The sequence below is a fragment of the Populus euphratica genome, unplaced genomic scaffold, assembly GCF_000495115.2.
Source record: "Populus euphratica unplaced genomic scaffold, PopEup_1.0 scaffold232.1, whole genome shotgun sequence".
Classification (NCBI taxonomy): Eukaryota; Viridiplantae; Streptophyta; class Magnoliopsida; order Malpighiales; family Salicaceae; genus Populus; species Populus euphratica.
In genome coordinates, this window is record NW_011500114.1 from 241,589 (window position 1) to 258,530 (window position 16,942).

Here is a 16,942-nt window from a genome sequence, read left to right on the forward strand (position 1 = left end):
AATGTTTGACGAGATTTACAAGTATTAGCATTAATTGAATAGGATGACTAATGTAATCATGTTAACAATCTATAATCTGATTGGAACCTCCTTTGTGTGTGGTTTCCAATTGAATAATAAGAGTTTATACTATACTTGTTTGACATACCATTAATAGATCCTCTAAACTTGACATTTGTTGTTATCATTTTCTAATCCTTATATTAATCTTTCATCTCAAAGTTCTTATCAACTTTTTCTTCTTCTTTATTTCTATTATTATTATTATTACTGCTACTACTACTACTACTACTACTATTACTACTATTATTATTATTGTAATTATTGTTATTGTTGTTATTACTATTACTATTGTTGTTGTTGTTGTTGTTGTTGTTTATAATTTGTGCAATTAACCTCTCTGTGGTTCGACTCCGGTCTTGCCAGGTTATTTATTACTTCGACACTCCTGCACTTGGGAGAAGACAATAATCTTTTCATCGTATCACGAATCATAATCCAATCATCTCGGTTCTCAATTCCAACAATCTACATCAACACAATTACACTTTCTCAAACATTAATATAATAGAAATGAAGTATTGAATGACATTAAATAAGTAAACAAACTTACATGTAAAATATAAATAGATGAAAAAAAAATTTAAGTTCATACATTTAATTTAAAAAATGTTAATATAATTTAAGACATGATATTTTTTAAGATACAAAAAAAATGAACATTCAATTTAAACTAGATAACAAAATGATAGAAAGATCTAATATTCACTCATAACATAAGTGTAACGAACTTGAAAGAAATATAACATTAGATAATAAATTTCATGGAAAAACAATATTAACATTGGTAATTAAGTAATTTATTCAAGACTAACATGCGTTTATATATTTTACAATTCCTCACTTAGTCCTTTTAGGACTTCTTTCTCATGAATTCACTAATATTTTTTCATTTCACTCTCAATTTTTGACCAACATCATATATTAATATTGAAAGATTATACCAATTTATTGGTATCATTAACTATCCTTCACCAAATAGCTAATCAAATCTTTTATTTTCTAAGAACCTTTGGATGGTAATATCAACACTAATGAATCACATTAGTATCATTAATCTCCTATACTAGGACTAATTAATCAAGTTTGTCATGAATATCGATATCAATGTAACCCATTGATACCATTAACTATTTCTAACTGAAATAGTTAATCAATTTTCAACAATACCTAAAATATCCTCAGAAATGCCGATGTCAAGGATCATTTACATCATTAGCCCCCATACTAGGAATAACTAATTAAGTTTTCATGAAAATATTAATATCAATGTAGCTCATTGGTATCATTAACTATTTTTAACCCAAATAGTTAATCAAATTCAATATCATCCATGTTCTAGGATGATTAACACAACTAAAAGATTAATCTCTTCTCTTAAGTGTAGGAGTGTCGAAGTAATAAATAACACTACAAGACCAGGGTCGAATCATATGAAAGTTAACTATATAAATTATAAATAACAACAACAATAACTATAATAATAGTAGTCGTAGTAGTACGTTAAAGAGGACTTTAAGATTGTAAGATTAATATGAGAATTAAACAATGATAAAAACAAATATCAAGGTTAAAGAATTCACTAATGGTATTTCAAACAAGTATAATATAAACTCTTTTATTACTTAATTGGAAACCATACACAAAGGAGGTTCCAATCGGATCATAAATGGTTAACATGATTACATTAGTTATCTTATTGAACAATACTAATACTTGTAAATGTTGTTAGGTATTCATGATTGTAACTTATGTTAACAACAAATCAAGTTCATTTCATAACACAAGTGTCGGTTATATCATACGGTTGGACTATGAAAGTGCTAAGTATTTGTTGTACTAAATGTTATACAACATAAATTTAGAGTAACCATTTAACAAGCAAAGTATTAAGAGTGAACAAGATAACATATACAAAACATGTTAGTATCAAACATTAAGGTCCATGTTGAGTTTACACTATATTTATTCTTACACCATTACTGTAACCTTTTCACCTTGACACAATAAACTTAGCTAAATATAATGAAGAAGAAAAACATAAAAAAACAACATAAAAAACTAGTATAATAAAGGACATGAAAAACATAAATAAACAACATAAGACTTAGTGACAATCATTATTTTCTTGTCTGAATAAAACGTCATTACTAACATCAGAATTTGAACAAACTGAAATTATAAAAGTTCTAGAAAATTATCTCAGCTTTCCAGGAAAAAAAATTAAGGTCATTTGGACTTCTAAAACTCAAGATATGGGCTAAGTACTGAATAGTGTTTAGAATATGGGACAAATTTGAACTTCTCTATTGTTGCTAAAATTTGGATTTTCAAACAGTAGAATTGAGTATTGCCTTCCTGAAGAATATTTTAAGCCTATGTCTTAGCTTTCATCCATATAGAGCAAACCTAAATCCAAAATCTACAGCTTCAAATATGACCCAATGACTGAAAAGTGTTCAATTAGGTTGAACCAGCATTTTTTTTCTAAGTTTGACTCTCTCTTTGTCCTTTCAATTTCAGTACTTAAACTCATCAATCAATCTTTTCATTTATGTGATAAACCTACATTTAAGATGAATATTTATTATAAATTAAAGGTATCTTATGGTATCAGACTTGTTATTATAAAACATACTTTAGTTAAGTAGTTATTGACACTTCAAATGCAAAATAATGATATAAAACCTTGATAAAAATACACTTTTAAGTGCAAATCAATGATCATATCAATATTAGCAAACTCTACTAACATCACTAGTTTACTGTACCTAGGATCAAGTAATCAAATCCAAAGAAATGTCAATACTGATGAAACTCTTGATATCATTAATCATTCCTAACTATAATAGTTAATCAAGCATGTTTTCATTTTTCATCTGTTTCATTAAATGTTTCCCTTTTTTGGATTACATACATATATATATAATCTAAAAAAATTAAACAAATTTTTATAATTATGTACATTTAAAAAGGATATAAGTGTAGAACACTTACCAGCTAGATATGCTCGGCTCACGCTTCTTTGTTGTTGTTATGCAGCTCCTATAGTCCCTCCTATATTCATAGGCATTCCAAATTATTTCCTATTTAAGTTTCATTTCTTATAATAACAATGGTAACAACAAATGTTGAGCTCCTTTCTACATTTTTTCCTTTACATTTGTATTTCTTATTATATCATTTAAGATCATTGTTCTTTATTTAATCATAACTAATATTATAACTTTTGGTTTTGGACATGGCTTATTTCCTTTGAATACTAAGACGCAACACCACACATTTTCTAAGGGAAAGAAACCTAATTATACCCTTAACGTGTTTAAATTTCTCGTTTTATTAACTTGTTGAAACTGTCAACAAGAATTACAGCCTAACCTATTCTCAGAAGTTTACCTATATCTAGAGTTTTAGAACATGATGAATTTGTCCTAAATTCTATGATGAAAATGACTATAACATCTATGAAGAAACCTCTCCTAAATTCTATCATTTTGAGACTTAAACCCTTTTGGAATATAGATAGATGAATTTGTCCAGTTTTCACCAAAAGTTCAAATGAACTTCAAACACCTTTATTTCCCACTCTTCCTCCAAAAACAACCATTTCTATATTATATGTAGTAACCTCCCTAAATGTGACCTTCTACAACATATAATATATCCATGATTAACATATGAAATCTCAAAAACTCCTCCTCTATTTTCTAAGCTTATCTTAGTTGAAACTTGGCCTAAGGGAACCAAGGGTTTCCTTCTCCTTATCATGCAATAAGTATCTCCCCTAACCATTTTTCACATTATAAACAACACATCACAAGCAATGTCATAACCCGTTTTTGAGTTATTTTCCAAATTCATTTTTTTCAACTAAAAAAAATGCAAAAGGAAGAAAAGAATGGAACACGACACGGTGTTGTTTGGTACTGTGTTGCTTCTTCTTCCCCTACAAACACAAAGGCAGGAGAGAAAAAGATTGTTTTATTCTTTTTTTCCCACCTTCTCTTTTGTTCCTCTCTCTTCCAAGACTTAAAAAACTAACAAGACCCATACCCCTTAAACTACCAAGAGGAAAATGCAAAGGAGATAGGTCTTGTAGGTGGCTATAGAATGGTTGCCTAGTGGCCGCCCAACCACCTTACCCCTTTGTCATGATTGGACAGGGGTAGTAGCCTTTCCCCCTCTTTTCTAGAGGAGAGAGATAATCAGAGGGCAAAAATATAGACAAAGAGAGGGAATGAAGAATTGTTTAAGATACAGAGAAAGAAGGAAGAATGAATGAAGAATTGTTTAAGATACAGAGAAAGGAGGAAGAATGAAAAAAAAAAAAAACAGAGAAGGGAAAACACGACTAGAAAAAAGAGAGAAACAAAAACAAAAAATGAAAGAAATAACAGGGGAAAACAGAAAAGAGGAGAAGAGTCACCGTCGCTCTACCACCATCGCCACCAGTAACACCGCCATGAATCCACTATAGAGAGGGAAGAACATTGTTGACAAAGGTAACAAAAAAACAGAGGAAGAAAAAAAGCACAAAGAAGCAAATGAGAGAAAAAGGATTGCCACCTGGAACCACTACCATCCACCACGACTATAATGTCATTGCCACCAACACCGTGAGCCACCAACATCACTAGGTTAGCTTCCTTTTTCTTATTCTTCTTCTACTCTTTGTTTTTACTATTCTGCAAATTAAACAGTAGAGAGTAAATTGATTATTCACGTGCATAGTGGAGAGTTGTTCCATCTTTCAATAGGCCAACTTCGGACCTATCTAAAAAACATTTTAAGCCAATGCAAATCTGATATTAAAATACCTGTTTTTTTTCAATGTTGTAAAATTTAAAAAAAACAAAAAAAAGGCTTATTTTCATGCATACAAACAAGTATCTAAAAAGATTAAAAAAAATCATATCGTATTTTTATATAAAAAACAAAAAAAATTAAAAATTTATGTTTAGCATGCATTTTAACTTTAATAACCAATTTATTAAAACCATGAGAACTAAGTTAATATTTCAATTTTTTTTTAAAAAAAACCATGAGAACTAAGTTAATATTTCAAAAAAAAAAATTTTAAAAAATTTCTTTTAGTATTTGGGATTACAAATTTACACATAAAATGTATTCTTGATATTATAAAGATATTTCTTTTGTTGAAATAGAACGGTTAGGTTTTTACCCGATAAGATAAGAATCTCCTTACTAATGAAGACTTTTCTTAAACCATAGACGAACCACTAATTAGAAATACAATAACACCTTAGTGTATATTAGACAATTAAACAATGTAGCTTACTTTAGATAAGATGTATTTGGGGTACTAAGACCTTTACTTTACGCAACCCAATTAAACAATGTAGCTTACCTTAGATAAGATGTATTTGGGGTATTAAGACCTTTACTTTACGCAACCAGTCCCCGTACCCGATCTCTAAGACCAGTTAGGGTTTCTAGTGATCAAAATACTAGATGACGACCCTCATTCCCTCATTCCACTAATAAAAGACAAGAATTCATTGTCTTCCCCATTTCCTTATATTTGCAAGATACAATACCTGAAAGTAGACGATTATCGCGACGTTGCATAGGTGTAACTAACAATTTATAAGGAAAATCATAAATTCTTCTCTTCTGATTTCCCTCCCTTAATGGCTAGCCACCAATGATTCTTTAACCATTGAATTTTCTTTGATATTTCTATATAATTTCACGTTCAAAGCAATCTATAATACTCTAATTAATTTAATTTCATACTATTCTATATTTTCCCCAAATTCTCCTAAAAAACCCTAGCTTAAATTTAAAATCAATACATCAATTCCTAATTGAATTCAAATTAGTTTTCATAATCAAGTTTAGGGCCCCTCACCTACTGATAAACTAGACTTTGATCCGTAACCAATTAAACAATTATGACTCCTTTCTTTTCGCACACCAGTCAACCCTCTATTCTCTTTCCCGCATAATTTTTTTCCTTATTTCTTGTTAATTTCCTTGCCTAATGATGTTTTCTCTGCCAATTAATCTAAATCTTGCATAAACCTAACATGTTTGGTGTTTCTCTCTTAATTTTTGGTGGAAAATAAAAAAAAAATTATCTCCTCCCTCTTATCTCCACTACAGCCAGGCTTAGAATTACACTTCGGCCCCACTTACTTAAATGTTTTGTTTTTTTCCCCATTCTTTTTTCTTTTTACAATTTGAGTTATACCGCTCTTTTTTTATCTACATCTTTTTTCTTTTTACAATTTGAGTTATATCGCTCTTTTTTTATCTATATTATTTTTAGTTTATATACAAGTTTATTCTCGAGATATACAAGTATTTTGTAAGGAGTATAGTAACTTCTCCTCTTCTTTTAGTTTTTTTTTAATAATTAAATTAAAACATTATACATGTAGATTGGTTATTTTTCATCCTTTAACATTTTATTAAGCATAGAATTGTTTATTGGCCCTTTTTTTTCTAGTTCTTTAAAAATTTCATGTTTTTATTTTTATATTCAACTTTATTTTTTTGTATTATCATTGTGAGTTATCTTGTCATGGTTTTATATTTGATTTTTTTTATTTGAATGATTTGTATGGTTTTGCATAAGACACCAAAGAATATTATGATGATCAATTGTGTGAAACAAAATTTTAGGTTATTGTTAAAAATAAAATTGAAAGAATAATGACTATAATTAATATTTAGAAAAAAAATATTTTTTACATGCACTGCTTAAAACACGTGAGAAACTTTTCCTTTCAATTTGTGTTTTATTGGCTTGTACTATTAAAGACATAATCATTGTTATATTGTAGCAATTCACAATGCAATGAGTCTTGCACAAATATTTTATTAATGGCCGTTATATATATATATATATTGGTAAATTCAACTTCATCCCTAGATTAAGAAATAGTAAAACATTAATATAATTTTTAAAAATAGGCTAATCTCGCATTGTTATTGCATGACTATATATATATCTTATAAAAAAAACTATATAATACTTTATTGATGTTTTATTGTGAAAAATAAAACTCTAAAAATGCTTAGAGTAGGTCAAGAAATTAATCATTAATATCTTAAAAAGAGAAAAGATACATAAAAAATTATCAAATAATTAAACTAGATCCTTGTTTTTTTTAAAAAAAAATATATGAGATATTTTTTTATTGTTGTAAATCGTTTTCACTGCTATAAACAAATAGTTATATAAAACTTTTGTTATTTCTTTTTACTATCACTTTTATTAAAATAAAATTTCTTTAAACAAAGTAATTCATAAAAAATTTGTCCTTGCTATATTTTTATTGTCTATACATGTCACATATAATTAAAAATCTAAAAACAAAAAAAATCAATATATAAAAAACTATTAAATTAAATTGAATTTTCTTTGTTATTTTTTGATAGAAGACCCTTGTTTATTATTTTTATATTATCTTTGATTCTTTTTGAGAAAAGAATTTATAACTTTTTGACAAATTATACTAATATTATAAAAGACTTTTTAGTCAAAAAACAAAATAAGTTTTTTATTCTTGTCTTCGTCTTTAATATTTAGCATACACGTATTTTATTCTTGTCTTCGTCTTTAATATTTATCATATACGTATTTAAAATAAAGTCTTTAAAATAAAAGATTTGTAAAACCTATAATACTAATGTAATCATATTACAATTTAGTGAATCTTTGAATAAATTTCTATACAAATATCTACCTTATTAATTTGTATTATATATAAATAATTTTATTCAATCTCATTCTTTTTTTATTTTTGAAGAGTTAATTTTAATATTTTTTTTATATCCTAAAATACTAGTTCAATAAAACATGAAAGAAATCATTAACATAACAGTTAGGCAGTCATATAAAACATGTTCTTTCTATACACCTTCTTGTTTCAGTTATTCACAAATTTCCAACATTCTCTTTTGGTGCTTCAAATTGTGTTTTTTTTCCAAATTCATTTGTTTTTGGAGAAAAAATCCTATTCAAGAGTGATTATTTGTTAATATTACATTAGAAGAAGAAATGAATCGAATAAACTCAATCTCAAACATTAATCAAATGTCCTATCCATATTGAATTGTTGATAAATTTACTAGTTTTTTAGGATTTGTTTAATAAAAATATATATATTTCTTAAATCAAAAAATCAGAAATTTCTTAATTTAGGGGGATTTGTTTTTTATTACAAAATTTGGGTTTTTTTTTATTTTATCTATATGCAAAGATAAAGGCTTTCTATTTTTTAACTTTGATTTTTTTTTGTTTTGCATTTTTAATTAATAGAGAATAATTTCTATTTTTTAACTTTGATTTTTTTTTTGTTTTGCAAAAAATAATTCATTTTTTTACTAAGTTTTCTAAATTACAAATAGTAGAAACAGGTCAATTATGATTGTTCTTTGACATATAGAAAGATGAAGGAAAAAATGTGTTATAAGAAAGCAAGCTGATAGACATTGTTAATACTTTACATTGTTAGGTCTAATCATTATGATTTTTATAATATTTGATAAATTATGATAAGTTGATAGACATTATACTTGATTTTCAAATATAAGTCAATAAATTTTTAAATTGATAATAAATTAATTTTCTTAATTTATTTAATCTTATTTTATTTAAAATTATTATTCATATTTTGGGCTAATTTATTAGAGAATCTAATAGGTCACATATATAAGAATCATTTGTCAGAAATTAAAATGGGATGATTAATCAAGTGTGATTTGATTATAAATGAGTTTTAGAAATTGAGAATTAAAGTATAAAATATATAGGGAATTACAATTCTAGACCAAGAAAAATCAAGTAAGGATTTGATTGAATAAATTTATGAAATTAGCCTAAAATAATATATATGATATTATTTAAGGAGAAAATTGATATTTTAACATTTATAAGGTTTTTAGATTTTCTTGTGAATAGAATGTTCTGCCTTGTATTTTCAAAGAGTAATGATATAAGGGTGAGAAAAGTAAAATACATATACATGAATCCCACAATAATAATGAGAATAACCATACTAGAACACTTAAACACCAAATGAATCCCGCAAGAATAAGTGCACCATCATGCATAATTTCCCCTTGTAATGATCTCATTTTAATTTTAAGCTAGACATTATTCAACTTTTACCTTCTTTTCATGGCTTAGATTTAGAAAATCCATACTTGTATTTAAGGGAATTTAAGGAGGTCTGTAACACCTATAATGATTTAATTATAAACACCATCATATTAAAGCTTTTTCTATTTTCATTAAAAGATAAAGCTAAAACATGACTATAAAATTTGAGATCAAGGTCTATTCGTGCTTGGAATGAAATGCAACAACAGGTTTTATAAAAGTTTTTCTCTTCTCATAGAACAAATTCTTTCAAAAGACAAGTCACCACTTTCACTCAAAAACTAGAAGAAACATTTTAGTGCAAATTTCTAGTTTTATTGGAGAATATAAATTGAAAGAGCTTTACTTGATCTTAGAGCTAGTGTGAATTTATTTTCATATTCAGTTTTACAAAGTCTCAATTTAAGTGAGTAAAAACCGACTTTTGTAACTCTCTTACTTGCTGATAGATCTGTAAAAGTACCTAGAGGTATAACTAAAGATGTGTTAGTATAAGCCAATAAATTCATTTATCCTATGGATTTTATTATCTTAGACACACAACTTGTTGAAGCAAGTAATTCATTTCTTGTTATTTTAGGACGTCCGTTTCTTGCAACTTCTAATGCATTGATTAATTATAGGAACGGGATGATGGAGCAATCATTTGAAAACATGACATTAAAGATGAATATTTTCAACATTTGTAAGCAACCTGGAGATGATAATGATTTACAAGAAGTGAACTTTACTAAAAAATTAGTTTATGATCAATTTCAAACCACTTCCAGTGAAACTAAGATTGATAAATCTGATAATTTACAAATGGTTTATTTTCAAGAAGAATAAAAGGTAAGTAATTAAAGACCACAAATTGAGGAATTTCCACTACAATCAATTAAGTCCATAAATTCAAGTATTCAATCACCCAAACCTGATTTGAAGTTGTTACCATTCAATCTCAAATAATTATTTTTGGGAGAACATAAAAATTTCTACCCAAGTTGTACCCAAAAAGTCTGCAGTTACTATGATAAAAAGCGAGACACATGAGTTAATTTCACCCAAGTTGTACCTAAGAAGTCTGGAGTCACTGTGATAACAAATGAGAACAATGAGTTAATTCCCACTAGAACTGTTACTGGTTGGCGCATGTGCATTGACTATAGGAAACTTAATTCAATGACTAGAAAAGATCATTTTCCTTTACCTTTCATGGATCAAATCCTAGAAAGAGTTGCAGGTCATGAATTTTATTGTTTCCTAGATGGCTATTCGGGTTACAACCAAATTGAAATTGCATTGGAAGATCAAGAAAAGACTACTTTCACATGTCCATTTGGTACTTTTGCATATCGAAGGATGCCTTTTGGATTATGTAATGCACCAGCCACATTTCAAAGATGCATGCTTAGTATATTTAGCGATATGGTTGAACATTTTCTTGAGATTTTCATGGATGATTTTTCTGTTTTTGGCGATTCATTTGATGATTGTTTGACTAATTTAGGAAAGGTTTTAACCAGGTGTGAAGAGAAGAATCTTGTGCTGAATTGGGAAAAATGTCATTTTATGGTAACAAACGGCATTGTACTTGGTCACATTGTTTCATCAAAAGGAATTGAGGTTGACAAATCTAAAATTGAGTTAATTGCAAACTTGCCAACACCAAAATCTCTTAAAGATGTTAGATCATTCCTGGGACATGTTGGTTTTTATAGAAGGTTCATCAAAGATTTTAATGCAATATCTAAGCACTTAAGTAATCTTCTAACAAAGAATAATATATTTGAATGAACTGAACATTGTGAAAAAGCCTTTGTTAAACTTAAAAACTTGCTTACTTGTGCTCCTATCATTCAACCTCCTGATTGGTCATTATCTTTTGAAATAATGTGTGATGCTAATGATTATGCTAAGGGTGCTATTTTGGGATTAAAAAAAGATAAAAAAAAACCTTATGTGATTTACTATGCAAGTAAAACTTTTAATAGTGCTCAAATGAATTACACCACTACCGAAAAAGAATTATTTACAATAGTATTTGCATGTGAAAAATTTAGGTTTTATCTTGTTGGCTCACCTGTTGTTGTTTTTAGTGATCATGCAGCATTGAAATATCTTCTTTCTAAGAAAGATTCTAAGGTTAGATTGGTGTAGTGGATTTTGTTACTTCAAGAATTTGATATCACAATCAAAGACAAGAAAGGTACCAGAAATGTTGTCGCAGATCAATTGTCAAGATTGACAACATATTCGAAAGCTGACATCACACCAATCGATGACTACTTTCCTGATGAATCTTTACTTTATGTCTCTACATTGCCTTGATTTTCTAATATTGTTAATTTTCTTGTTTCAGGACAATTGCCACCTCATTGGAGTACCCAAGATAAAAGAAAGTTATTGAACGAAGTGAATAACTTTTATTAGGATAACCCTTATTTATTCAAATATTATCCTGATCAAATATTTTAAAAATGCATGCCTGACAATGAGGTAAGTAGTGTAATTGCATGTAGAGGTCATTTCTCATCAAAAAAGACAACTCCAAAAATCTTACAAAATTGATTTTACTGGCAAAAAAAACAACTCCAAAAATCTTACAAAGTGGATTTTATTGGCCTACCATGTTTAAAGACTCAAATGCATTCTGTAAGACTTGTGAAAATTATCAAAAGTTGGGATCTATTTCAAAATATCACATGATGCCTTTAAATCCTATTATTGTCATTGAGATCTGGCCATTTCTCATCAAGAAAGACAACTGCAAAAATCTTACAAAGTGGATTTTACTGGCCCACCATGTTCAAAGACTCACATGCATTCTGCAAGTCTTGTGAAAATTGTCAAAAGTTGGGATCTATTTCAAAACGTCACATGATGCCTTTAAACCCTATTATTGTCATTGAGATCTTTGACTGTTGGGGTATAGATTTCATGGGCCCATTCCCTCCATCATTTGGTTTCTTATACATATTAGTCGCAGTAGATTATGTTTCAAAATGGATAGAGGCAATTCCAAGTCGAAACAATGATCACAAAACAGTGATAAAGTTTTTGAAAGAAAATATTTTGAGTCGATTTGGAGTCCCTCGAGCCATAATAAGTGATGGTGGAACACATTTCTGCAACAAGCCATTTGAGTCTTTAATGAAGAAATATGGAATCACACACAAAGTTGCCACCCCTTATCACCCTCAAACAAGTGGACAAGTAGAGCTTGCTAATAGGGAGATCAAACATATTTTGGAGAAAACAGTGAACCCTAATAGGCAAGACTGGTCTTTAAGACTTAATGATGCACTTTGGGCTTATCGAACTGCTTATAAAACATCATTAGGTATGTCATCTTATAAGCTAGTCTCTGGAAAACCTTATCACTTGCCTATAGAACTTGAATATAAAGCTTATTAGGCTATTAAAACTCTCAATTCAAACCTTAATGATGTTATTCAACTACAAAAATTACAAATAAATAAGCTTGAGGAAATAAGAAATGATGCATATGAAAATTTAAGAATTCATAAAGCAAGAATAAAAGAGTTTTATGACAAGAAAATACTGAAATAAATATTCAATGTTGGTCAAAAAGTTTTACTTTATAATTCTCGACTCCATTTATTTCTTGAAAAACTAAGATCAAGATAGAGTGGTTATTTTATTGTGAAACATGTGTATCCATATGGGGCCTATAATATCGAGAATCTAAAGAATGACGATGTTTTCAAGGTAAGTGGACATCATTTGAAAGTTTACTTTAATAAATTTTCAGTTAAAAATAGCTCTACTAAATTAAGTGATCCTGTATATAAAGATTGATTTTCTTTTTCTCACATTGTTTTATGTTTTGTTTTATGTTTTGTTTTAGTGAAACTTTTATTTTGCTAGTCTCTCTCATCCCGATCAAGTGGCAGATAACGGTACTCTGTGACTTAAGTTGATTCTTTCAGTTTTCTATAATAACTTATATTTGTATATATTTGTGCAATTCTTTGCTATTTTCCCTTTCTTTGAATCTCTCCTCCAATTCTCATTTGAAAATGCACACCATTCTTGAAAAATTAAAAAAGTATTTTCCTGCTCTGCTTCAGAATGCGATTACAAAAATTTACTGTGTTAGATATGCAAGATTGAGGTTATTAATGAATCGTGGAATTCCTGAAAATATTCGCTGGCTGATTGAAGCAAAGGTCCGATTATCAGGTGAATCCTTCAATTCTTTCGTTTCATACATGCCTAGAACAAACAAAAGCACTTTTACAAAGAAACATAGTGCAAAACGACTGAAATTCTGTCATAGATGTGCTAGATGGACTTATAATGCAACATTTCATTTTTTAGGAATGATATCTGTGAACCATAAAGATAAAACACAATTCATTAAGGATTGCCTAAGTAAGGGGTCTTTAAATAATCTTCTATTAACTATTGAGACGCATCCTAGTGGAGATATGCATCGTGCAATTCATGATTTATGGCCATTATTCCATAAACAACATGCTCGATATAGTATTGGGAATTTGACTAAAAAAGACCATGTTTGCTGGTTTTTTAAAAAAACTGGATGGGAAGCCTATCCCCGACCCATATAAAGTGTTTAAGTCGTCCTTGGATGTAAAACCAAGGGAAGGTGTGAGCCACAATCACAACTACCTATATATACACATGTTATTTTTTTCAATATATATATATAGAGAGAGAGAGAGAGCGTTTAAGTCGTTCTTGGATGTAAAATCAAGGGAATGTGTAAGTTACAATCACAACTACCTATACATAAACATGTTATTTTTTTCAATATATATATATATATATAAGAGAGCGTTTAAGTTGTTTTTAGATGTAAAACCAAGGGAAGATGTGAGCCACAATCACAACTACCTATACATACACATGTTATTTTTTTCAATATATATATATATATATAAAGAGAGAGATAGAGTGAGAGTTGGCCTATATATAGGTGGTATGATTGCATTTTTAAGTTCTCATCTATAAAATCTTCTCTTCCTTCCCTTTTTATTAGTACTTAAAAGTGTATTTTATCAAGGTTTTTCTATCATCATTTTGCACTTCAAATATCAATAACTCCTTAACTAAAGCATGTTTTATAATAACATATCTAATAATATAATATACCTTTAATTTATGGTAAATGTTTATCTTAAATACAGACCTATTGACATGACTAAAAGATTGATGTCTTTTCCCAAGTGCAGGAGTATCGAAGTAATAAATAACCCGACAAGACCGGGGTCGAATCACAAGGAGGTTAATTGTACAAATTATAAATAACAATAATACAACAACAATAATAATAGTAATAACAATAATAACAATAACAATAACAATAATAATAATAATAATAATAACAATAATAATAATAATAATAATAATAATAATAATAATAATAATAATGAATTTATCGACTTGTACTAACACATCTTCAATTATTCCTCTAGGCACTTTTACAGATCTATCGGCAAGTAAAAGAGATATAGAAGTTGGTTTTAACTCACCTAGATTGAGACTTTGAAAAACTGAATATGAAAGTAATTCACACTAACACCGAGATCAAGTAAGACTCTTTCAATTTTATGCTCTCCAATAAAGCAAGAAATTGTAGGACAACCAGGGTCTTCATTCATTGAAAAGCAAGAGACAATCAATACTCAACTTGCTCAAAACATGAATGTGCTCAATGTATCAACACATAATTATGGGGCTTTTCTTGGAAGAAAACAAACACTTACTTGTTCAGCTAAAAAGGCTTTCTTTTTCACATTCAGTTTTCCCTTCACAGTGCATAGATCTTTCAAAAATTTAGCATAGGAAGGAACCTGTTTAATAGCATCCAGCAAAGGTATATTGATCCTTACCTGTTTGAAAGTTCCAAAAATTTTAGAGTTGTGATTGACTTTCCTTTGTTTGGTCATGGCTTGATGAAATGGAAGTGCTGGCAGAGAATCAATCTTTTCTTTGCAATTTTCAGATTCAACCCCTTTCTTACCCTTAGAGATTGACTCATCATCTTTCTCATAAGGTTCAAGAGAGGGTTTTTCAATAACCTTACCACTGCACAGAGTAGTGACTGATTTGACTTGATCCATGTGTTGGCTTCCGAAACTACTTGCATTTGCATTATATTGCCCCTTGGGATTTTGTTGTGGTTGAGATGGAAACTTACCTTTCTCTTGGAAACTGAGAGCATATGTTAATTTTGCAAGAGTATCTTTAAAATCTATCATGTTTTGAGCAAGTTGAGTATTGATTGTCTCTTGCTTTTCAATGAATGCATGCAATGTTTCCTCAAGATTTCTTCTAGGAGGTGGAGCATAAGGAGGTGCATATCTATGATAATTTTGAAAATTGTGGTGTGCTTGAAACGGTGGTTGTGAAGTTTGCGCATTGTTGTTCTCACTCTTCCAACTGAAATTTGGGTGATTTCTCTAACTAGGGTTGTATGTTTGGGAGTATGGGTTCTGGTTGGCCCTTTGAAAACTCTTTAAAGCACGGGCTTGTTCATGGAGACATTCCTTAAAAGAAGGCAAGGTTGGACAGTTATTGGTTGAGTGTTCATTTGTTTCACATATTTGACACACAATGTTTTCAACAGATTTTAATTGACCACTATTTTTCAATTCTAGTGCCTCGACTTTTCTAGCTAAAAATGCAAACTTGGCTTGAAAGTCATGATCTTCCCTAAGGTTGTATATACCTCCACTAGATGTATGAGGTTGAGTTTTACTCGGTGCCTCATAAGTACCCGCGGTGTCCTAATTTTGAGCATTTTCAGCTAACAAGTCTAAGTACTCCATTGCTTCATCAGGATCTTTATCTTCAAAAGTTCCATTGCACATCAATTCAACCATTTGCCTATCTCTAGGTGTTAACCCTTCATAAAAATGTGAAACCAATCTTCATGTTTCAAAACCATGATGAGGGCAAGTAGCAAGCAAGTCTCGATACCTATCCCAACATTGGTAAAATGTTTCTCCTGGTTTTTGAGTGAAAGTGGTGATTTGTCTTTTGAAAGAGTTTGTTCTATGAGATGGGAAAAACTTCTTTAAAAACTGTTGTTGCATTTCATCCCAAGCACGAATGGACCCTGGTCTCAAATTTTATAGCCATGTTTTAGCTTTATCTTTTCTTTAAATGGTGTTCATGCTACAATTTGAATCATTATATGTGTTGCAGACCTCCTTAAATTTCTTTAAATGCAAGTATGGATTTTCCAATTCTAAGCCATGAAAAGAAGGTAAAAGTTGAATAATGCTTGGCTTAAAATTAAAATGAGATGCATCGGGAGGAAAAACTATGCATGATGGTGCACTTGTTCTTGTGGGATTCATGTGGTCTCTAAGTGTTCTAGCACGGTTATTCTCATTATGAAGTGATTGATTATCTTCTTTGGCCATATTTTCTAAAAATGATAAGAATACCCTACAAAGTCTACCACTTGATGTACGTGACCACACTTTCATGCACGTGTAGGAATAAAATAAATGGAAGAAGAAAACCAAAGAAGAAGAAACAAGAGAAAAGAAACAAAGTTATATACAAGAAAAGTGAAAAAAAAAAAATACTATAATTTGTACAAGAACTTACCTCCCCGGCAACGGCGCCAAAAACTTGACACGACTAAAAGATTGATGTCTTTTCCCAAGTGCAGGAGTGTCGAAGTAATAAATAACCCGGCAAGACCGGGGTCAAACCACAGGGAGGTTAATTGTACAAATAACAATAATACAATAACAATAACAATAACAA